Source organism: Balaenoptera physalus (assembly GCF_965194825.1).
Source record: "Balaenoptera physalus genome assembly, chromosome: X".
In the NCBI taxonomy this organism is placed as follows: Eukaryota; Metazoa; Chordata; class Mammalia; order Artiodactyla; family Balaenopteridae; genus Balaenoptera; species Balaenoptera physalus.
In genome coordinates this window covers 112019998-112044358 of record NC_138903.1, presented here as the reverse complement: position 1 = coordinate 112044358, position 24361 = coordinate 112019998, and positions in this window count along the sequence as shown.

Sequence of the window (24361 nt, the reverse complement as noted above, 5' to 3'; positions counted from 1 at the left end):
TTGTTGCGTTTAATGTTGTCCCAGAGGTCTCTCAGGCTGTCTTCATTTCTTTTCATTCTTTTTTCTTTATTCTGTTCCACAGCAGTGAATTCCACCATTCTGTCTTCCAGGTCACTTATCCGTTCTTCTGCCTCAGTTATTCTGCTATTGATTCCTCCTAGTGTATTTTTCATGGCAGTTATTCTATTGTTCATCTCTGTTTGCTTGTTCTTTAATTCTTCTAGGTCTTTGTTAAACATTTCTTGCATCATCTCGATCTTTGCCTCCGTTCTTTTTCCGAGGTCCTGGATCATCTTCACTATCATTATTCTGAATTCTTTTCTGGAAGTTTGCCGATCGCCACTTACTTTAGTTGTTTTTCTGGGGTTTTATCTTGTTCCTTCATCTGTTACATAGCCCTCTGACTTTTCATCTTGTCTATCTTTCTGTGAATATGGTTTTTGTTCCACAGGCTGCAGGATTGTAGTTCTTCTTGCTTCTGCTGTCTGCCCTCTTGCTAGTTTGTTTTTAATGTATGAAATACAACAGATTTTGTATATTGATTTTGTACCTTGAAACTTTACTGTATTCATTTTTTATTTCCAGTAGTTTTTTGGTGGAGTCTTTAGGGTGTTCTACATTTAAAATCATATCATCTTCAAATGGTGATAGTGTTACTTCTTCGTTTCCAATTTGGATGCCTTTTATTTCTTTTCCTTGCTAGGACTTCCAATTCTATGTTGAATAAGAGTGGCAAGAGTGTGCATCCTTGTTTTGTTCCTTATCTTAGAAGGATAGCTTTCAGTTGTTCACTGTTCACTATGATGTTTGATGTGGTTTTGTCATTTATGGCCATTATTAAGTTGAGGTACATTCCTTCTATGCTCATTTTATGTAGAGTTTTTATCATAATGGGTTTTGAATCTTGTCAAATGCTTTTTCCACATCTGTTGAGGTGATCATATGATTTTTATCCTTCGTTTTCTTAATGTGGTGTATTATGTTGATTGATTTGCAGATGTTGAACCATCCTTGCATCCCTAGAATAAATCCCTTTTGGTTATGGTGTATGGCCCTTTTAATGTATTGTTGTATTTGTTTTGTTAATATCTTGTTGAGGATGTTTCCATCTATATTCACCATAGATATTGGCCTATAATTTTCTTTTTTGTGTCTTGATTCTGTCCTTTTTTGCTATCACAGTAATGTTAGCCTTGGAGGCATTCCCTTTTCTTGACTTTTTTCTGAAAAGAGTATGTATTAAATCATCTTTGAATGTTTGATAGCATTCACCAGTTAAGCCATATGGTTCCAGACTTTTATTTTTTGGGAGGTTTTTGATTACTATTTCAGTCTCCTTATTAGTGATCAGTCTATTCAGATTTTTTATTTCTTCATGATTCAATCTTGAAAGTTTGTATGATTCTAAGAATTTATTTCTTCTAGGTTGTTCAATTTGTTTCAATATAGCTGTTCATAGTAGTGTCATAATCGTTTATATTTCTGTGGTATTTGTTGTAACTTATTCTATTTTGTTTCTGATTTTATTTGAGCTTTCTCTCTTTTTTTTCTTAGTGAGTCTAGCTAATGATTTGGCATTTTTGTTTATCTTTTCAGAGAATGAGCTTTTAGTTTCATTGATCTATTCTATTGCCTTTTAGGTGTCTATTTTACTTATTTCCTCTCTGATTTTTATTATTCTTTTTCTTCTATTGACATTGAGATTTGTTTGTTCTTCTTGTTCCTTCAGATGTAAGATTACATTGTTATTTGAGACTTTTCTTGCTTCTTGAGATAGGCCTGTATTGCTGTAAACTTCCTTTTTAGTACCAGTTTTGTTGAATCCAATAGATTTTGGTATGTCTTATTTTCATTGTCCCTCAGATATTTTTTAATTTCTCCTTTGATTTCTTTTTGACCCAGTAATTTTTTCAGTGGCATGCTGTTTATTCTCCGCATATTTGTGATTTTCCAGATTTCTTCTTGTAGTTGATTTCTAGTCTCATACCATTTTGGTCAGAAAAGATATTTGATATTATTTCAATCTTCTTAAATTTATTGAGACTTATTTTGTCTCCCAGTATATGGTCTATTCTTGGTCTCCCAGTATATGGTCTGTTCTTCTTGCATGTGCACTTAAGAAGAATGTATATTCTGCTCCTTTTAGGTGAAATGTTCTGTATGTATCTATTAAGTTTCTCTGATCTAAGTTTCCTTCAAGATTGCTGTTTCCTTGTTGACTTTCTGTTTGGATGATATATCCATTGATGTACATCTGGTGCTATACTTCCTTAGTATTATAGTGTTGCTGTCAAATTCTCCCTTTAGGTCTGTTAATAATTGCTTTATATATTTTAGTGCTCCTGTGGTAGGGTGTGTGTGTATATGTGTGTGTATGTGTATGTGTGTGTGTGTGTGTGTGTGTGTGTGTGTATATATATATATACTGTTATGCCTTCTTGATGTAACTTGCCTTCTTTATCATCATATAACATTCATCTTTGTCTCGTTACCTTTTTTTACTTGAAGTCTATTTTGTCTTTTATGAGTATGACTACATCTACTTTCTTTTGCTTGCCATTTGCTTGGAGTATCATCTCTCTTCCCTTCACTTTGAGCCTGTGTTTTCCTTTTGAGCTGAGATGCGTTTCCTGGAGGCAGCATAGTTGGGTCTTTTTTAAAAGTCAGTCCAGGCAGTCTGTGTCTTTTGATTGGTGAATTCAATCTATTTCCATTTAGGATGATTGGTGATAAATGAGGACTCAATATTGCGATTTTATCTTTTGTTTTCTGCTTGCTCTGTTATCTCTATTGCTTCTTTTTCCTTGTGTTTCTTTTTTTTTTTTCCCTTGTGTTTCTGTTTGCCACTTCCGTTTGGTGGTTTTCTATGATGTTTTTCTCAGTTTCTTCTTGTTTTTTATGTTCCTTGTCTCTGCTCTAGATTTGCATTATTTGTTCTCTGTGAGGTTTGTATAAAACATCTAATGGATACAATAGTCTTTTTTTCTGCTGATAGCATCTTATTTCCATTGCCTATACAGGTTCTGTCCCTTTTCTCTTCCCCTTTTGTGTTTTTTTTTTTTTGGTCACAAATTATTCCTTTTTATGTTGTGAGTTTGTTACCAAATTGAAGTAGCTATAGTTAGCTTTAATGCTTTTAACACTTAGCCTTTATGCTGTGATTATTTAACTGCCTATTTTAATATAGAGTTGCAATTTTCTGCTTCTATTTGTCACCTTACTTAAAGTTTTGTGTACTTTTTTGACTTTTCATTTCAGATAGAAGAGCTCCTTTCAACATTTCCTGTAAAACAAGCCTAGTGGTGATGAATTCCCTCAGCTTTTGTTTGTCTTGGAAAGCCTTTATTTCTCCTTCATAACTGAATGATAACTTTGCTGGATAGAGTCTTCTTGGCTGACAGTTTTTATCTTTAAATATTTTGAGTATGTCATTCCACTCTCTCTTGGATTGGAGAGTTTCTACTGAGAAATCTTCTGATAGCCTAATGGGGGTGACTTTGTAGTTCACTTTCTTTTTTCCCTGTCTGCCTTTAAAAATTTGTCATTGACTTTTGATGGTTTTACCCTAATGTGTTTGGAGAAGGTCTTTTGTGCTGAGCTAATCAGGCATTTTCTTACCTTGGTAAACTTCTATATCCATTTCCTTCCCCAGGTTTGGGGAGTTCCCAGCTATTTTTCTTGAAATAAACTCTCTGCTCCCATTTCCCTCTCTTCTCTTTCTGGGATACCTTTACCATCCCTTATGTACTCTTTCTAATGGAGTTGGATAATTCTTGTTGTATTTATTCATTTTAAAAACTCTTATTACTCTCTCCTCTTCTGCTGTAGTCATTTCTGGATTTCTATCTTCGAAGTCACTAATTCTCTCTTTCATATGGCCTGCTCTATTTCTAATGCTTTCTAATGCATTCTTTATCTCATTTATTGAGTGGTTCAGCTGCATATTTTCTGTTTGTTTTTTAGAGTTTTAATATCTTTGATAAAGTATTCCTTCTGTTCATTAATTTTATCCCTGAGATCACTGAACTGCCTTTCTGAGTTTTCTTGTAGCTTGTTGAGTTTCTTTATGACAGCTATTTTGAATTCTCTGTCAGTTAGATCACAATCTTCCAGGACTTTGAGTTAGATTCCTGGAGAGTTGTCATTTTCTTTTTCTGATCCCTGTGTTACTGTGGTTTTTCATGGCGCTTTATGTGTTGTTCCTCTGCTGCTACATTTGAAGTAGCAAACACGTTTCTTATTTAGTTCAATCTTTGTTTGCTTTAATTCTAACAATTCAATAAATTGGTAATTAGAGTCCTTTTTATTTTTTTTAATTTGGTGGTGCTATTGCACAAATTTTTGGTTTCTTTTTCCTGAACTGCCTTCATTTTGAGAATTGGCACTTTCCACCCTCTTCTTCCTCTGCCAGAGGTGTCACCAATGCTCTTGTCATCACTGCTCATGCCTCCTGGGTTGTGGGCGACTTGCTGCTGCCAATGTCACTGCTATCATTGCCATCATTCTTGGAGGTACTGGGATGATGGTGGGCACCTCTGCTGTGTCCAGGATTGCCTAAGTTGCAGGCACCACTGATGTGGCAGGGGGAGAATAATGGTAGGGAGGTCTGGGTCGTACTTCTTTGCTGCATCCATGGTTGTCAGGTCACAGGTGCCACTGCTGTGTTCAGGGGGCCAAAGTTGCAGGTGTCACCACACCTGGAGGGACCTAGATCATGGGCCCTGCTGCTGTAGGTGCCATGTTCCCTATGATCTTGGGTGCTGCTGTGGCTGGGAAGCTGGAATCACATGCACCACCTTTACTGCTGTTACCAGGTTCTCTGGCTGTGCTCTCAGCCACCGCAGGTGGTAGCTCTAAATTGTGAGCACTGCCTCCACTGTTTCCCTTGTTCCACCACCACTATGTCTTCCAGTCAACCCACCTTCAGATGTACAGATGTGTGGATCTCTCTGGCATCCTGGTGTGTTGGACAGTGGAACCTCTGTTGAGTTATGGATGTTTTACTACTTGTAGACTGAAGAGGAGAGCCAAAGGGAGCATCTTCTTCTGCCATGATACTGACATCACTCCCATGAAGTTGTTTTATCTTAGCATTTTGTCTTGATTTTAATGACCCATCAAGCATTCATTTAATACATAATTATTGAGAAACCATTATGTTCATAGGTACTGTCTTAGAACTAGTGTATGAGAAAAAAATATCAAGCAAGAACTCTGCCTTCTCAAAGTTTAAAATGTAGGAAGGATGCATTGGTATTAGATCATACAATTTTACTATAACTGCAATTACAGAAATAATCAATATTCTCAGTCTCCCACCTAGAAGCAGTTATTGTATACGTGGTTTGATTTTCACTGACTCACAACAAAAAATTTTGCTTTATTTTTTTAAAAATGTCAACTTTTGCTATTCTGGTTAGATTAAGTTCTTTTGAGCATGGTGTCCAACCACTGAAAGAATTCTTAATATAAAACACTAAAACGCCAAAAGGAAATGAAATCTGTCACCATTAAACACATACTTTGTTGTGCAGATTTCCTTGGTAACCATCAAACCAATCTCAGAACAAAACCAAAATAAACTAAGGAATAAATATGGCTTTGTTTGAGGTCTTGTATAGTTTTAAAGAGAGTTCAATCTACTTTATTTTAAAAGTATATGATGTGTTTACATGTTTCAAGTTGTATTTTTGGATATCTACAAGGTTCTTTACAGGCTAAAGATGTGTTCTTTTCTTCTCAAAGCCTGGCCTCAGGTGTCTAAATAGCTATTGACATTTAAGTCAATGTAATTTCCTAAGAGCAGTCATATAAATGCCAAGAGTTTACATTCATCATGTACATTCCCCCCTTTATTTGTAAATTTCTGTGTCATACCTAATAGATCTGTGCTTTAAAAATCTTTCTTCAACATTTACTAAATAAACACTTTGTACAAAATCCCCTAATATATGCTTCAGTGAAGAGCTAAAAATACACTTAAATACCATTACAGTAACTGTTAACAATTTCCAATTAAATTTCATGATGGCATATTAAAATACATATGATATAGTAATGTCTCCTTATTACATGGATTGTAATATATTGGATGACACTTTAGACTCCTAAACCCAAAAAGTCAATTATAAAAGTAAAAAATAGCCTATACTTTAGAAGTTCTCCCAGAACATTTTATTTTCTTGTTTTACAACTGGATATGTCCATAGAAGATAGGGTCACTTCCCTGGTAGTTCTTGAATTCTACCTGTCAGATAGCTACTGTATTGGCATAAAAGGAACGTGAATTTTGGAAAAAGAGCATTTGGCTAATTAATATGTGTGTGTGTGTGTGTTTTTTAAGTGACAACCTGAAACTATTGCGCTTTCTTTTTTTAATTTCTAGCAGAACAAGATAGGGGTGTTGATATGTGGAAGACAAGGTTATGTGTCGTAGGAAATCATATAACCAGGTAAAATAAGAGAGGGTATAAGTGACTCTGAGTAGCAGAGTTGATTGTATTAAAATTACAGAACAAAGGCACAATCCAAACTGAAGATACCAGCGGTCTCTGGCTAGCATAGCATTTATTTGGTACTAGGGGACCAAGCATATCAAGCAGAGAGGTCAGCATATGGGGGCAATATTTTGACTTCTGTTTTGCTTTCTGTTGTTGTTGTTTCACGGAGTTTGCTAGTAGAATGATCTAATTCTTGTTGATGACCAAGGCAGTCAGCCTTTTGCACATAATGCATTTTTTTTGTGGATTTTTTCACCCTGAACTTTTAGAGAGTTTTAATGCTGGTATTTCACTGTGAACTCCCTGTAATGATTCACTAGTGGAAAATGGTCTCTAACAATTCATCATGAGTTATCCCAGGATACCTAGTTAGTCCTCAGGCAATGGATGGTTCACGTGGAGGAAATAGCATGCTGATTTGCAGTTATAATTGAAGAAAATTGCTTGAGAGGATTCTGACAGCACAGAAAATAGGCCAATTAGTTACCCAACTCTCATCCTCCTGTGATTCATGATTGTCTCCATTTAATTTTACTGTCACTTATGAAGTAAGGTTAAGAATAGATTAGCTTCTTTTAGCCACATCTTACAATTAGCTTACTCCTTTGCTTCTTCCTCTTTTTTGTTTTAAACAGCATGATTGGGTTTAAAAATCAGTATTCTCAAAACTGTATTTAACAGTTATTCATCAGAAAGCACTTACAAATATTTTAAACCACCTTACTCGGCATAATATCCTAACAATCAATCATGCTCAGAGTAGGTTTTTTTTCCACCAAAAGATCATCAAATGCTACTTTGTAATAATTAAAATCAAAGCCAAGAATATATAATAAGCTTTGGCCAAGTAAATAGATATTAATGTTTGAAATCAATTTTATAGTGACAAGTTCATTACAGGAGAAAAGGGCACAATAAAAGCATAATACAAAAAATGCAATTTCCAACACTATAAAATCTAGAAAATCAACATTTTCCTCCATACCTCTGTTATTTCTACTTATTTCAAAATATTGCTTGTACTTCCTTTGAAAAGAAAAATAAATATTTCAGTTGATGGGAATATTGTAAGGTCATCATGTTTTCTCACATTTCTACATAGATTGGCTAATAAACTTGGTCTAGCTGAGTTTAAAGTGTATGTTTGTGTTTGTGTATATGTGTGTCTGGTGTTGTCTCTCTAATAAAAGTGCCTTAGGGAACAGAATAAGGCTTTTGCTTATATTATGTTCCAACCAAAGCACTCACTTTGTCTCTGAGCTCACAGTAGGAACTAAGTATATATTGTTGACATAAGGAATCACTGAATGATCTTGATTTACCTGTGCTAGGAAGTTTTCCTATTACATCCAGAAGCCACAGTGTTATTCTTGTCACATAATTGAATTGAATCATGTCTGAAGCAATTTAGTCTGAATTATTTAGTCAGGTTCCTCACAAGACTTCTGTAGAGAGCTATAGTACTCTATAGCTTTTATTTTTCATGGCAGTATTTTCTCTTAATATCTAGATATCCATCCATCCATCCATCCATCCATCCATCCATCCATCCAATCTAGCTCTTCCTTCCTTCCTTCCTTCCTTCCATCCTTCCTTCCTTCCTTCCTTCATCTATCTATCTATCTATCTATCTATCTATCTATCTATCTATCTATCTATCTATCTATCTATCTATCTGTCTATCATCTATTTAAATTACTTGTTTTGAGTATTTTGACATATTCCAGGTCCAGGATGTATGGGTTACAAGACCAGGTTAATGTATCTCTAATTTGTACTTAATTACCTGTTTAATTTGGCTGATCATTTATACAATTATTTATATTTTATGAGTCAATAATTATAAAATAGGAGAGAACATAATCAAATTATAAGTGTTTCTTTGATTTAGTATATCAGCCCAGATATCTTCAAGCTAGGTGCCAAAATATTATGTGATATAACTAACCTGAATTAACATTTAATGCCTAGATTTCCCTCTTGGAAATGTCTGAAACCAAGCTGTTTGCTATTTGAGGAACCATTTTGTTGTGGTTCAAAAATACTTGTGAGGGATTTCATCCACATTTCTCAGGAATGAATAAAGTATTTGATTATAACTGGAGGTATATAAATTACTTCTATAATGTCCATTTATGTTCCATTTATTCAAGCTAGAAAAAAAATTCCAACATATCTCAAGATCATCTTGCTTCTTAAGACTAGTTATTTCTTGTAAGACATAGAACATAATACTGTGGACTGAAACAGCTTAGAGAAAAAAAACAATTTAAATACCATCTGCAAAATCTTCTTTGGATTTTAACATTCTGCAGGAAGACAACATAAAAATCTGAACAGAAGCACTCAATAAAAAGAGAAACCAATTATGCATCTTTATCAATTTCACTTTTCATCTCCCTCAATTATAAAAACACATTATGGAGCAGATTACTCAACAAGTCAAGGAAACCAAATGGAAATGCAGTTAAATTGCAAACACCATTAAAGCATCTTCTTGTATTTTATGATGGACAATTTCAAAGAAAATTGTATAACAGTCTCACTTGATGTTTCTTTTATTTTATTTTGTATTTTATTTTTTAAATAATGGTTTGCTTTAAGAAAGATACAGTTTATAAACTGGACAGGAAATATGCTTTAATTTATTTCCAGGGTGGCTATATACATTTCCTTCTTGTCACATATCAATATTCAATTATGAGATGGTTATTCTAGAGTTAAGCACGTAACCTATAAGTAAAGAAGAGTTTTAAACCAAACATATTTATTTCTTTTTTCCTTTTCTTTATTTTCTTCCAGTTTTATTGAGATATAACTGACACACAGCAGTATATTAGTTTTAGGTGTACAGCATAATGATTTGACTTACATGTGTCATGAAGTGATGACCACAATAAGTTTAGTGAACATACATCATCTCATACAGATATAAAATTAAAGAAATAGAAAAATATTTTTCCTTGTAATGAGAACTCTTAGTACTTACTCTCTTTACAACTTTCATCTATTGTGTACAGCAGTGTTAATTTTATTTATCATGTTGTACATTATATCTGTAGTACTTAATTTATCTTATAACTGAAGTTTGTAACTTTTGACTACCTTCATTCAATGCCCCCTCCTTCCACACCCCTCCTCTGGCAACCATAAACCTGATCTATTTTTCTATGAGTTTGTTTGTTTTGAAGTATAATTAATATATAATACTATGTTAGGTCTTGGTGCACAGCATAGTGATTTGATATATACATTTCAAATGATCACTACGATAAGTCTAGTAACCATCTGTCATCATACAAAGATATGACATCGTTATTGACTGTATTCCCCATGATGTACATTTCATATGCGTGACTATTTTGTAACTAGAAGTTTGTACCTCTTAATCTTCCTCACCTATACAGAGAAAACTCTGTATCTGAAACTGTTTCTGTTTTGTTACATTTGCTCATTTGTTTTTTTAGATGCCACATATAAGTGATCATACAGTATTTGTCTTTCTCTGTGTGACTTATTTCATGTCGTAAAATACCCTATAGGTCCATTCATGTCACAAATGGCATATTTCATTCTTTTTTATGGCTAACGTTACATTGTATATATATATATACACCACATCTTTATCAATTCATCTATTGGTGGGCACTTACATTGCTTCCACATCTTGGCTAGGGTAAATAATGCTGCAATGAACATAGGGATGCATATATCTTTCTAATTGGTATTGCTGTTTTCTTCAGATAAATACCTAGGAGTTGAATTGCTGGATCGAGTGATAGTTCTATTTTTAATTTTTTGAGGAACCTCCATACTGTTTTCCATAGTGGCTGCACCAATTTATTTGAGATCTTCTTTTCAAATATAAACACTTAAATCTATAAATTTCTGTCTGAACACTGCTTTAGATGCATCCCATAATTTTTGATATATTTCATAAAAATTAAATTATTTTCTAATTTCCATTATAGTTTCTTCTTCACCCTTGGTTTATTTAGAACTATTCTACTTAATGTCCAAACTCTTGTGACTATTCCAAATTTCTTTCTACTGATGATTTATAATTTAAATGTGGTGTTGTTGGAGAATGTACTGTGTGTTATTTCAATAATTTTAAATTAATTTAGTATTTTAAAAAAAGACTCACCTTGTGTTCTATCCAGTGAATGATCCATTTATGTTTGTAAAAATTGTGTATTATCCTATTATTAGGCAAAATGTTCTATAGATATAAATTGGACAGTGTTGGTCAAGTTTTTTATATCTGTGCTAATTTTCTGTGAATTCATTTTATCTATTTATCTATTGCTGAGATTGAGGTATTGAAGCCTTCAACTTTTATTTTTGAATTGTCTCTCCCTTCATGTCAGTTTTTGCTTTATGTATTTTTCTCTATTTTTAGCTACATATATGTTTATATTACTTATATCTTTCTGATAAATGAAACCTATTATCCTTATAAAATATCCCTCTTTGTCTTTAGTATTATTTTGTCTGATGTTTATAGACAATCACACTCTTTTAGTTTCTGTTTGTATGGAATGTATTTTTCTGTTATTTGATTTTCAACCTATTTATGTCTTTGAATCTAACATATCTTACAGGTATCATATAGATGAATCTTGTTCTTTATCCCATATGAAAATTTCTGCCTTTTGATTATAATATTCAACCAATTTAAATTTGTTATAATTATTGATATAATTGGAATTGCATCATTTTGCTATTGTTTTTGTATACTTATTTGTATATAAATACATAAAATATATTTGTGTTTCATGTCTTTCTTATTCCTCTGTTGCTTTTTACTGTCTTCTATAGTGTTAAATATTTTCAAGTGAACTATTTAACTTCTTTTTTGTTATTGTTGTTATTTACCATATTTTTGAGGTTTTTAAAAAAATTTTTTTGAAAGAATGAATTATATGGGTTTTCACTTAAAAAAATTTATTTATTTATTTATTTATTTGGCTGCGCCAGGTCTTAGTTACAGCATGCAGGATCTTTGTTGCCACGTGTGGGATCTTTGTTGCACCATGCAGGATCCATTTCCCTGACCAGGGATGGAACCCAGGCCCCCTGCAATGGAAGCACGGAGTCTTAACTGCTGGACCACCAGGGAAGTCCCTGTTTCTCTTTTGTATATAGGTTCACTTGTATCATTTTTTTTGGATACCACATATAAGTGATTTGTATGCTTGTCTTTCTCTGTCTGACATACTTTACTTAGTATGGTAATCTCTGGGTCCATCCATGTTGCTGCAAATGGCATTACTTCATACTTTTTTATGGCTGAGTAATATTCCATTGTATATATATGTACCACATCTTCTTTATCCATTCATCTGTTGATGGACATTTAGGTTGCTTCCATGTCTTGGTTATTGTAAATAGTGCTGCAGTGAACATTGGGGTGCATATATCTTTTCAAATTAGAGTTTTCTCTGGATATATGCCCAGAAGTGGGATTGCTGGATCATATGGCAATTCTATTTTTAGTTTTTTAAGGAACCTCTATCCTGTTTTCCATAGTGGCTGGACCAATTTACATTTCCACCAACCATGTGGGAGAGTTCCCTTTTCTCCACACCCTCTCCAGCATTTATTATTTGTAGACTTTTAAATGATGGCCATTCTGACCAGTGTGAGGTGATACCTCATTGTATTTTTGATTTGCATTTCTCTAACAATTAGCGAAGTTGATCATCTTTTCACGTGCCTATTAGCCATCTGTATGTCTTCTTCGGAGAAATGTCTATTTAGGTCTTATGTCAGTTTTTTGATTGGGTTGTTTGTGTTTTTGTTATTGAGTTGTATGAGCTGTTTGTATATTCTGGAGACTAATCTCTTGTTGCTTGCTTCATTTGCAAATTTTTTCTCCCATTCTGAGGATTGTCTTTTCGTTTTGTTCATGGTTTCCTTTGCTGTGCAATAGCTTGTAAGTTTGATTAGCTCCCATTTGTTTATTTTTGCTTTTATTTCTGTTGCCTTGGGTGACTGACCTAAGATAACATTGCTACAATTTATGTAAGAGAATGTTTTGGCTATGATCCCTTCTTGGAGTTTTATGGTGGCATATTTAAGTCTTTAAGCCATTTTGAGTTTACTTTTGTGTAGGGTGTGAGGGAGTGTTCTAACTTCGTTGACTTACATGTGGCTGTCCAGCTTTCCCAGTGCCACTTGCTGAAGAGACTGTCTTTTCTCCATTGTATATTCTTGACTCCTTTGTTGAAGATTAATTGACCATAGGTGTGTGGGTTTATTTCTTGGCTCTCTATTCTGTTCCATTGATCCATATGTCTGTTTTTGTGCCAGTACCATGCTGTTTTGATTACTTTAGCTTTGTAGCATAGTCTGAAATCTGGGAGGGTTATGCCTCCAGCTTTGTTTTTTTCCTCAGGATTGCTTTGGCAATTCTGTCTTTTATTGTTCCACCTAAATTTTAGGATTATTTGTTGTAGTTCTGTAAAAAAATGTCATGGGTAATTTGAAAGGGATCACATAATGTTAATTTCTTGATTTTGAACATTGTACAATGGTTATACCAGATGTTATCATTATGTGAAGCTGGCTGAAAGGTATAAGAGAACTCTATACACTTTTTGAAACTTTTCTGTAATTATAAAATTATTTCAAAAGAAAAAGTTTTAAAAATTTCTCAAGTGGAGAAAATAATATATTCCTCCATGAAATGATTCATTTTCCCCATATGTCTACTAAATAATTTACTAAATTTTCTATCATGTCCTCACAGATTGGTGCTGCCACTTCTATTATTTCACATTGCCATCTATACATGGTGTATTTCTGGGCTCTTTATCCAGTTTGGTCTACTATTCATCTATAAATATTATACTTTGTTTTGTTTTATTTTATAAAACATGGCTTTGTATATCTTTTTTTTTAAATTGAAGTATAGCTGATTTACAATATTATATTAATTTCAGGTGTACAGCATTGTGATTCAGTATTTTCATGGATTATATGCCATTAAAAGTTGTTATAAAATAATGGCTATAATTCCCTGTGCTCTATAATATATCATTGTTGTGTATCTATTTTATACATAGTAGTTTGTAATTTTTAATACCGTACACTTAATCTTGCCTGTCCCCACCCCTTCTTCCCACTTGTAATCACTGGTTTGTTTTCTATGTCTGTGAGTCTGTTTCTGTTTTCCTATATACATTCATTTAGTTTTTTTTTAGATTCAACATATAAAAGTGATATCAAACAATATTTGTATTTCTCTGACATATTTCACTAAGCATAATATTCTCTAGGTCCACACATTGCCAAAATGGCAATTTCATTGTTCTTTATGGATGAGTGATATTCCATTATATATAGATATAGATATATACATAGATAGATAGATAGATAGATAGATAGATAGATAGATAGAGATAGCTCACTGCTTCTTTATCCATTCCTCTGTTAATGGACAATTGGGTTGCTTCTATATCTTGGCTATTATAAATAGTGCTACTATGAACATTGGGGAGCATGTATCTTTTAGAATTAGTGTTTTCATTTTTTTCTAGATATATACCCACAAGTGGAATTGCTGGATCACAAGTTAGTTCTACTTTTCGTTTTTTGAGGAACCTCCATACTGTTCCCCATAGTGACTGCATCCATTTACAGTCCCACCAACAGAGTGCAAGCGTTCCTTTTTTTTTCCACATCCTTGCCAACATTGTTAATTTTAGCCATTTTGACAAGTGTGAGGTGATATCTCGTTGTTTTGATTTGCATTTCTCTCATAATTAGCAATGTTGAGAGTCTTTTCATGTGCCTATTAGCCAACTGTATGTTTTCTTTGGAAAAAATGTCTATTTAGGTCTTCTGTCTATTTTTTGATTGGGTTGTCTGTTGTTTTTTTTTTAAATGATGAGAGAGTACATCTATTTATTTATTTATTTTTGGCTGCATTGGGTCTTTGTTGCTGCACACGAGTTTCTCTAGTGGCGGCGAGTGGGGGATACTCTTTGTTGTGGTGCGCAGGCTTCTCATTGCAGTGGCTTCTCTTGTTGTGGAGCACAGGCTCTAGGTGCTCAGGCTTCAGTAGTTGTGGCATACAGGCTCTAGAGCACAGGCTCAGTAGTTGTGGCACACAGGCCTAGTTGCTCCACAGCACGTGGGATCTTCTCGGACCAGGGTTCGAACCCATGTCCCCTGCATTGGCAGGCAGATTCTTATCCACTGCACCACCAGGGAAGCCCTGTTTTTTTTTTTAAATATTGAGTTATATGCACTGTTTACATATTTTGGGTATTAATCCCTTGTCAGTCATATTGTTTGCCAATATTTTCTCCCATTCTACAAGTGGTCTTTTCATTTTGTCAGTGGTTTTCTTTGCTGTGCAAAAGCTTTTAAGTTTGATTAGGTCCCATTTGTTTATTTTTACTTTTATTTCTTTTGCATTAGAGATAGATCCAAAAAAATTTTTACTGTTTATGTCAAAGAGTGCTCTGCCAATGTCCTCTTCTAAAAATTGTATGGTTTCAGGTCTTACGTTTAGATGTTTAATCCATTTTGATTTTACTTTTGTATATTATGTGAGGAAGTGTTCAAATCTCATTGTTTTACATGTAGCTGCCCAGCTTTCCCAGAATAACTTATTAAAGAGACTGTATTTTGGACTTCCCTGGCAGTCCAGTGGTTAAGACTATGCACTTCCAATGCAGGGGGTGCAGGTTTGATCCCTGGTCGGGGAAGATCCCACATGCTGTGCAGTACAGCCAAAAAAATTTTTTAAAAAAAGAGACTGTATTTTCTCCATTGTATGTTCTTGACTCCTTTGTTATAGATCAATTGACTTTAGGTTTGTGGGTTTCCTTCTGTGTTCTCTCTTCTGTTCTGTTGATCTATTTGTCTGTTTTTTGTGTCATTACCATGCTATTTTGATTACTGTAGCTTTGTAGTATATCCTGACATAAGGGAGGGTGATACCTTGGGCTTTGTTCTTTTTTCTCAAGATTTCTTTTGCAATTCAGGGTCTTCTTTGGTTTCATATAAATTTTATGATTATTTGTTCTGGTTCTGTGAAAAATACCATTGGTATTTTTCTAGGGATCACATTAAATCTGTAGATTGCTTTAGGTAGTATGGCTGCTTTAGCAATATTAATTATTTCATTTCTAGAGCATGGGATATCTATCCATTTCTTTGTATCATCTTCAATTTCCTTCATCAGTTATTTATAGTTTTCTGAATATAGGTCTTTTACCTCCTTGATTAAGTTTATTGCTAGTTATTTTTTTCCTTTGATATAATTTTATTGTATTTGATATAATTTTAAACAGGATTTTTTTGCCTTTTCTTTCTGATAGTTCATTATTAGTGTATAGAAAAGGAACAGATTTCTCTTAATCTTATATCTTGCTACTTTACTGAGTTCATTTATTAGTTCAAATTATTTTTTTTAGTGAACACTTTAACATTTTTTATATATAGTGTCGTGTCATCTGCAAACAGTGACAGTTTTACTTCTTTCCTTCCAATTTGGATGCTTTTTATTTCTTTTTCTTGTCTGATTGCTGTGGGTAAGACTCCTTATTCTATGTTAAATAGAAGTAGTGAGACTTGGCATCCTTGTCTTGTTCCTGAATTTAGAGGAAACGCTTTCAGCTTTTAGATGTCGAGTATGATGTTAGTTATGGGTTTGTCATAAATGGCCTTTATTATGTTGAGATATGTTCCCTCTATACCAACTTTGATGAGAGCGGTTCTGTATTAGGGTACATATACGTTAACAAGTGTAATATCCTCTTCTTGTATTGATCCCTTTATCATTATATAATGCCCTCTTTGTCTTTTTTATATCCTTTGTTTTAAAGTTATTTTGTCTCATAAGAGTATGGCAACCCTCACTTTCTTGTCATTTCTGTTTCCGTGAGAAATATCTTTTACCATCCCCTCACTTTCAGTTTGTGAGTGTGTTTAGATCGGAAATTAATCTCTTGTAGTTAACATTTAGATGGGTGTTATTTTTCTTATCCAGTCAGCCAACCTGTGTCTTTTGATTGGACCATTTAGTTCATTGACATTTAAAGTAATTATTGATAAGTGTAACTCTTTCATTTTAGAATGATGGAAATTATAAATGATTATCTAAAAACAATTTATCATATAAATTCCTAGGTATAGAAACTGAATATTTTTCTAAGTTACTAACTTGCATTTAAAATAATAAGAACAAACAAAACACCCGCTACACCTATAATTTTTGTCAGATGCCTAGAGGAAGTTTTTCCTTAAGACCAACACAAAGCAAGGACAGCTTTCTCACAAAATGAAATTGAATTCAAAAAGAAAATATATCTTTTCCACACCTAAGTGTCTTTGTTTCATTTTGAGTACCTAATGACTGCACATGACAGAGACAGTTTGCAAATACCCAGACATTTAATTGATATTCTTAGGATAAATTGTCCCTTCTCTGTTTTCAACATAAATCATTCTTTCTCAGTATCAATCAATGTTTGCATTTACTGCAGTTCTTTCCTATGGTCACATGTGAAACTTGGACTAAAATATTTCTGTTACATAAATTATCCTTCAGAGATACATAATGTAAACACAGGTAAAACGAGCTTTTCAAATGTGTACTGTCTACGCAAAATTGTTGAATTAACCAAATACCTTGCTCTACAATTCAGTTTTCATAGGTTTTTTAACATTCTCTTTGAGCATTGACATGGCACATTAGGGACTGTGCTTTCCTTTCATCTGTAGTTTATGTTATAGGTAGCTTCCTTGAAAGGTCAGAACATTCCCAGATGCTGCTTGCTATTGAATGACTAGGAACACAGCTAACCTCAGAGAATGAATTAATCAGCCATTTTGGCAATTAGCATCCTTTCCTCATTTTGAGTACGTTCAGCAATAATTAGAGGATCAACATTTTTTAACCAAGGAGCAGAAAGATCAAAATGAGTCAGGAAATCAAAATGAGAAGTAGGGAAACTTAGACTTAAATGTTTCTCTTCTATATTATATTTTTTAAACTGCATTAAATGGACTCATCAATGAACAAAGTATGCATCCTTTAAGTGAGTATGCTCCGACACTCAGATTTAGTCTTCAGAGACTCAAGACACTGTTCACATGCCCCAAACTCTTCTTACATTCTTTCCGTCTGGAGGAGCTCTGCCTGAAAAAAGTTAACAGACTCTAAGAAATCCGTATCAGAAAGTTTAAATGAAAGATTCATATTAAAAGAAGTCAAATCACAGTGAAAGTGAGGAAGTCAGAGTTCTTTGGGTTTGTTATTATTGCTGAAATCTATAGGTACCCACAGGAGATCACAATGCAGCTGGAAGACGGTGTGAGCTAAAGAAAGGGAATTAAGCCTATGTCAGCATTGTCACTGAATCCTGAAGTGTGCTGAGTTTAGTAAAGTATCATTTCCTTTATAGAAAAACTACTAGTAAAAGCATAGTTCATCCAAATATTAGTGAGTTATTCTTCATGCCATACAATAAAAGTTAAAGAGGAGAACAAAAACAACTTCTGATTTGAAGGAAGTTAATGTTATTTCATTAACAAATTGTAAATAGTAACAGCATAAACTGGATGAGAAGCTGCTTTCACAGGCCATAAATGCTTAATGTTTATTACCAATAAAAGTCAAAGGAGCATTTAGTAAAGCAGTTTACCAAACAAACATTAAATACTTTAATGCATTAGCTTCAGTGGACAGAATCAGGCTATTTAATTAGCAATGAGTAATCTGTTAGGCTTTGATTCACCACAAATGATCTGAAGCTTAATACAGGATGATGGCCTTTGAAAGCAAGTGATAAGGGTAAACATTAGTTTGGGATAACAGGACAATACTCTTGAAAGCAAGGGAGGATAAAGACCAGGTTTGGTGTAGTTGAATCTCATACAAAACTAAAAGTAGAGAAATACTTACTTGTCTTATGTTGAAGATATGGTGGAAAGAAAATGACTCTCTACTTCTAAGCTATATGATTTGAAGAAACTTTACTTTACTACCTACACTTCAGTTTCTTCATCTGAAAAATGAGTCCTATCTCACTGGATAGCTGTGAAGATTAATGATAGCATATGCATTTTTCTGGGACATAATGATTCTTTGTATGTAATTTTACTTTACATTACCTTGATTCTTCTGTCTCCTGCATTCCTTCTGCTACCTACTTGCATACTACTACTACTACTACTACTACTACTGTTTATGCCATTTAGTGAGAACACATGGGTTAAGCTGTAATTTTCTGGGTTTCAAGGAAAATAAAATTACAGATTACCTTTAGTGATAGATATTTATTGCAAGGGCATGGAAGAAATCATTTCATTTGCCACACTGTCAACACAGATCTCAGAATTTCTAACATTGGGATGTGTCCTGGTCTTCATAGAAAATAGGAAGCATTATTCATTATTACTTGGAACAGCAACCTGAGCTGAGTAATACACCTTCTTTTTATTCATTAAGCATTTATACTTCCCAAGAGATGTTTTGATTGGGTTGGTTTATTACTACTCACTGTGGGAAACTTAATGCCAAGCCACCTCAGAAATGATTGGCTGTCCTTTTGCCCAGATCATATATGGGTACTTTCTTTCTGTTTGTGGACCATTACCTAGACCAATCAGCTGCATTCAGGTTTGCAAATTTAGCTTTTCTTAAGTAGTATATTGTATGAGTAAGAGCATATTATGCAGGAAAGATCCTGTCGGAACAACTTTTTCTTAATATAGAGAAGTGTATTTTATGGGCAGTTGAGAACTTTTATGGAGATGCACTCACATTTATTGTGAAGAAAATATATTCCAGATAGACCACTAAAGAATTTATGTATACATTAACACTATTTCAATAACCCTGTAAGATAGATATTATTCCCTTTTTATAGATAAGACAAAAATGAGGCTCTCCACAATTTTAGCAAATAGTTCAAGACCAAATATCTAGTAAATGACATTGGTAGGATTCAAAACAAAACTTGACCATTGTTCACTCTATCCTTTGATTCTCACATACTAACAGTGGTTCTGCCATTAACTCAGTGACCTTGTCTAAGTTACTCTCCCACTTCCAGGCCTTTATTTTCTTATGTGAAAATAAAAGTTTGAATTGCATCACTGATATCCTACTTTTTAAAAATTGCATAGAAACCCCAACTTTATTTAAAATCTTACACAAAACTATTATACATATTAAAAAAGAAAAAAAATTCGAAATACTCTTGTTGAAGGAAGCCTCTAAGATTTTGCTAACGTTTTTCTCTATTATTTGACTGCCTTCCTCCATATCCATATATCTAAGTTTCCCTCTCTCCTCAAGGCCATGCTCAAATGCTACCTCTCCCATTTAGTCTTTCCTGATCTACTGAGCCATAAGTAATCCTATAGTTTTCTGAAAGTTTATAGCATTTTATCTGTAGTTTCTTATGACTGTAAAATTTTCTACCTTATAGTTTTTGTGTAAACGTGTTAACTTCTGTGGTTAACCAGCCATTCCTGGAGAGCAGGAACTCTCTCACATTCATCTATGCATCCTTCATAGCATCTGGTACAGTGTCTGACACATACTAAGGTCAGGGATAAAAAGTAGGTTGTATTTTATATGCCAACTCTAATTAATTTATAGTTGCACTGGGTGAATAAAGATTCTAACACTGTGCAAGCGTTCATAAGGAATAGTAATAATGTGTAATGTGAACTGTCATTTAGGAGTTTTTATATTACAAGTCACAAAATCCATCCCAAACTATCCTTAATAAAAAAGGAAATTCATCAGATTATATGAATGAATGGCTCTATGCTCTGAAGCTATATCTAGTTTTAGGCACTGCAACATTATCAGGGCTCCTTTTCAGATTCTTTGCAATTATCTTGCATCTGTCCTACCCAGTATGACAGCCTCATTTTCAGTCAAGTTCCCTTCATGTTATCAGAAATGGCTATAATAGTACCACATATTACCTCTTTAAACTACAGCATCCAGCATATTAATGGGACCAAGAAGCCTCCAGAAATACCTTCTTGTGTCTTATTCTTTCACATTGGCTTAGATATACATCCCTGAATTGACCATTGTGGTCAAGGGATTAGATGTATTGATTGATTCAAATCAATTAGATACCAATCCCTGAAGAATATGAACTGTTTGGAGGGGAAGCTTTATATTTGGGGACTGAGTTAGAGAAAGGGATGTGAATAGCTGCTTTATGAGGAAAAGGGAGACAGAAATGTTACAATCTGTCAGCCTAATGTTCTGACAGAAAACCATAAAATAATTATTTCTCAATTGGAGCAAAAGTAAAAATATGGTGGCTCATTTTTTTTTCATTTTAACTAATTTTATACATATAGAACAGTAAAAAATAGTACAAAGTGTTCTTTTATCCTTCATCCTCCTTCCCCTAATGCTAACCTCTTACACAATTATTGTATAGTTACCAAGAACAAATAAATGACATTAGTACAGTATTATTAATGGTATTACTATTATTATTATTAATTCTATGTATATATTTTATTATTAACTGCAATATTATCAACTATCAACTGTAGACATGCTAGTTTCACCAAATTTCCTCCTATTTTTCATATTTGTACCAGGATTCTATCCAGGATCCCAGATTGCTTTTGGTTGTTATTTCTCCTTAGTCTCCTTCAACTTGTAGCAGTTCTTTGATTTGCCCATGTCTTTCATGACTTTTATCACTTTTGAAGGACAACAATCTGTTATTTTGTAGAATATCTCTCAATTTAGATTTTTTTAATGATTGGAGGCAGGTTATTTATTTTTGGTAAGAGTACTACATAAATGACACTATATCTTTCTTAGTGCACTATATCAAGGGGTTCATGATGTCCACATATCTTATTACTGGTGATGTTTACCTTGCTCACTTGACTAAGTTGGTGTCTATTTAAGTTTTTCCAATGTAAAGTGACTAACTTTTCCATTATAGTCGATAAGTATTTTGGGGGTGATATTTTGAGACTTTGCAAATTCTATTTCTCCTCAAACTTGTACCCACTAATTTTAGCAACCATTGGAGGTTCACATCTGCAGAGTCTATTACCGTGGTGTTTGCCTAATATTGATTCTCTATCTCCCTGTTTTCTTTACATTTATTAACTTGATATCTATTGTAAGGAAGAGCACTCTCTTCTCCAGCATGTATATATGTATTTATATTAGTGTGGACTTATGGGTACTTAATTTATTCTATAGGTTAAAATTCAGTACTATAATTATTTTGTTCCTGAAATTTTTCTAGATTTAGCCATTAACTTCTTCTGGTTGATGTTTGTGTTTTGTTTTGGTGTGTGCTTCTTTTCATTTTTTTAAATTAAAATGTTTATTTTGGGAAAGTTATAGGTTCATTCACATGCAATTTTATGAAATAATATAGAGAAATCCCATGTACCCTTTACCCAGTTAACCCCAATGGTAACATCTTGGAAAAATATATTACAATATTACAACCAGGATATTGACATTGATTTTATTCATATTTATTCATATTTATTTAGATTTACTTTTTCTCATTTCAATGATTATGTGTTTATATGTTTGTACTTAATTCTGTGACATTTTCTCACATGTGCAGGTTTTTGTATTCAGAGTCAGAATACAGGACAGTTACATAATCATGTTTCCATACTATTGCCCTTTTAAAATCTCTCCTCCACATCCAAACATTCTCCCTCTGTAACCCCGATCTACCACTATTCTGTTGTCCATTTCTATAATTCTGTCATTTCAAGGATGTTAAATAAATGGAATCAAACAAAATATGGGAAAACAAACAAAGTATGGGAAAACAAACAAACAAACAAACAAATCAAATCAAAGTATGGGAACTTTTAAGATTGACTTATTTATCTCACCGTAATTTCATGGATATTCATCTAAGTTGTTATATGCATCAGTAGTTCTTGCCCCTTTTTTGTTGAGAAGTGTTCTATGGTATATTAATCAGGGTTCTCAGTGAATTTATATTGTTACATTCAGCCTGATTCAACTTTATGTTCTTTCCACCGTTATCTCACACTGTTAGTATCTATCCCTATACATGTTCCCCAGATTTCTGCCTGTAGAAATTAGAAAACTCAACTATTTCTTTTGGAGTGTAGTACACTTCCTATTGGGTCACACTTTATACCTCACCTTTAGAGGTCTGCTGGGACTTGAGTCTAGTTATAAGTCTAGAAGCAAAGAAGAATGTTGGAGATAGGTCCTAAGGAGACACAGCAGTGTCTTGCATGCTAACTGCCTTCAGAAAGCCATTAAAGTTTCTTCAGGCAGTTCAGGGTTAATCCTATCAGAAGGGGGTGGAGAGGATGCTTCCACTGGGGAAAGAGAGGCCTTTTCCACTGGCAAAGAAGACTTAGAATTTAGAGGTTCAATGTCCCCAGCTTCATCACAGACTTTCTGTAAATCCATATCCCAACTTTAAGGATCCTACTCCTCCCAAGCCAATGCCTTCACTTTAACAGCAGACTACCTATGAGGCTGGGAGTTCAATTTGCATTTTAATTGAGCCCGTCACAGGACCAAGTTCTGCATTTGATTTTTCAGCAATCTCAGACCTGTAGCTGTAGGAGATATGTGTCTTTTTTAGGGCACATACAGAAGATTTCAAATAGTTTTTACAGCACTTGAGCTAGGAATTTAAATCCCTAGCTCATCTTTTTCTTTCCCCACTTTGTCTAGCAGCATTAGGAGAAAACAGCCAATCTCATCATATTCGTTAGTTTGAGAAAAATGTCCCAAAGTATCATATACACAGTTACACAGATCCTTGTGTAACTCATAAGTGATTGATTAGGAGTATCCAATGATGATATTTTGCATGCCTCCATTGCCAGATTACATCTTGCACAGTCAGTATTTTCTTTACTACTGGAAATTGTCATTAACATCTTTAAATGTAATGAAATTAGAGTGCCAATTCCAGAAACCTCCGAACTAATTCAGAAAGCTCATTCTTGAGATTCAGTGCCTCTAGAACCAGTCTTTGTACCAAAAGCTGTATTAGTCAAGGTTCACCAGAGAAACAAAAACAATAGAATATACTTACTTATTACATACTTACTTATTATAAGGGATTGACTAATGCAGGTATAGTAGTTTAAAAGTCCCAAAATCTGCAGTCCACAAGCTGGATGGTGTGGATCTACACCAAGTTTGAAGGACTGTAAACTCAGAGACCCACTGATGTAGTTCCAGTCCAAAGGCCTATATGCTGGAGACCCAGGAAGAGTCAATGTTTCTGTTTAATTCCAAAGGCAGGGAAAAATCTGTATCACAGCTCAAAGACAGTCAGGCAGGAAGAATTGCCTCTTACGTGTGGGAAAATTAGCCTTCTTGTTTTATTCAGGTTTTCAACTGATTGGATGGGTCCACCCACATTAGAGTGGGCAACCTGCTTTAATTAATCTATTAATTCAAATGTTAATCTCATTCAGAACCATCTTCACATTAAAACTCAGAATAATGTTTGACCAAATGTCTGGACCCCCTCTGGCCTAGTCAATTTGACACATAAAAATTAACCATCAAAAATGGAATGGGCATACCACATGTTGTTTAACCATTCACCTGTTGAAAGACATCTGGGCTGATTCTAGTTTTTGACTATTAAAACTTATAGGAACATTTGTGTAGGGTGTTGTTTTTTTAAAAATAAATTTGTGTTTTCATTTTTCTGAGAAATGAAGTTGAATTGCTGGGTTGTTTGGCAATTGCATGTTTTGTTTTAAAAGAAACTACAAAACTATTTTCCACAGTCATTGTACCATTTTACATTCCCAAGAGCAACATATGAGCAATCTACTTTCTCTGTATCCTCACCACCATTTTTGGT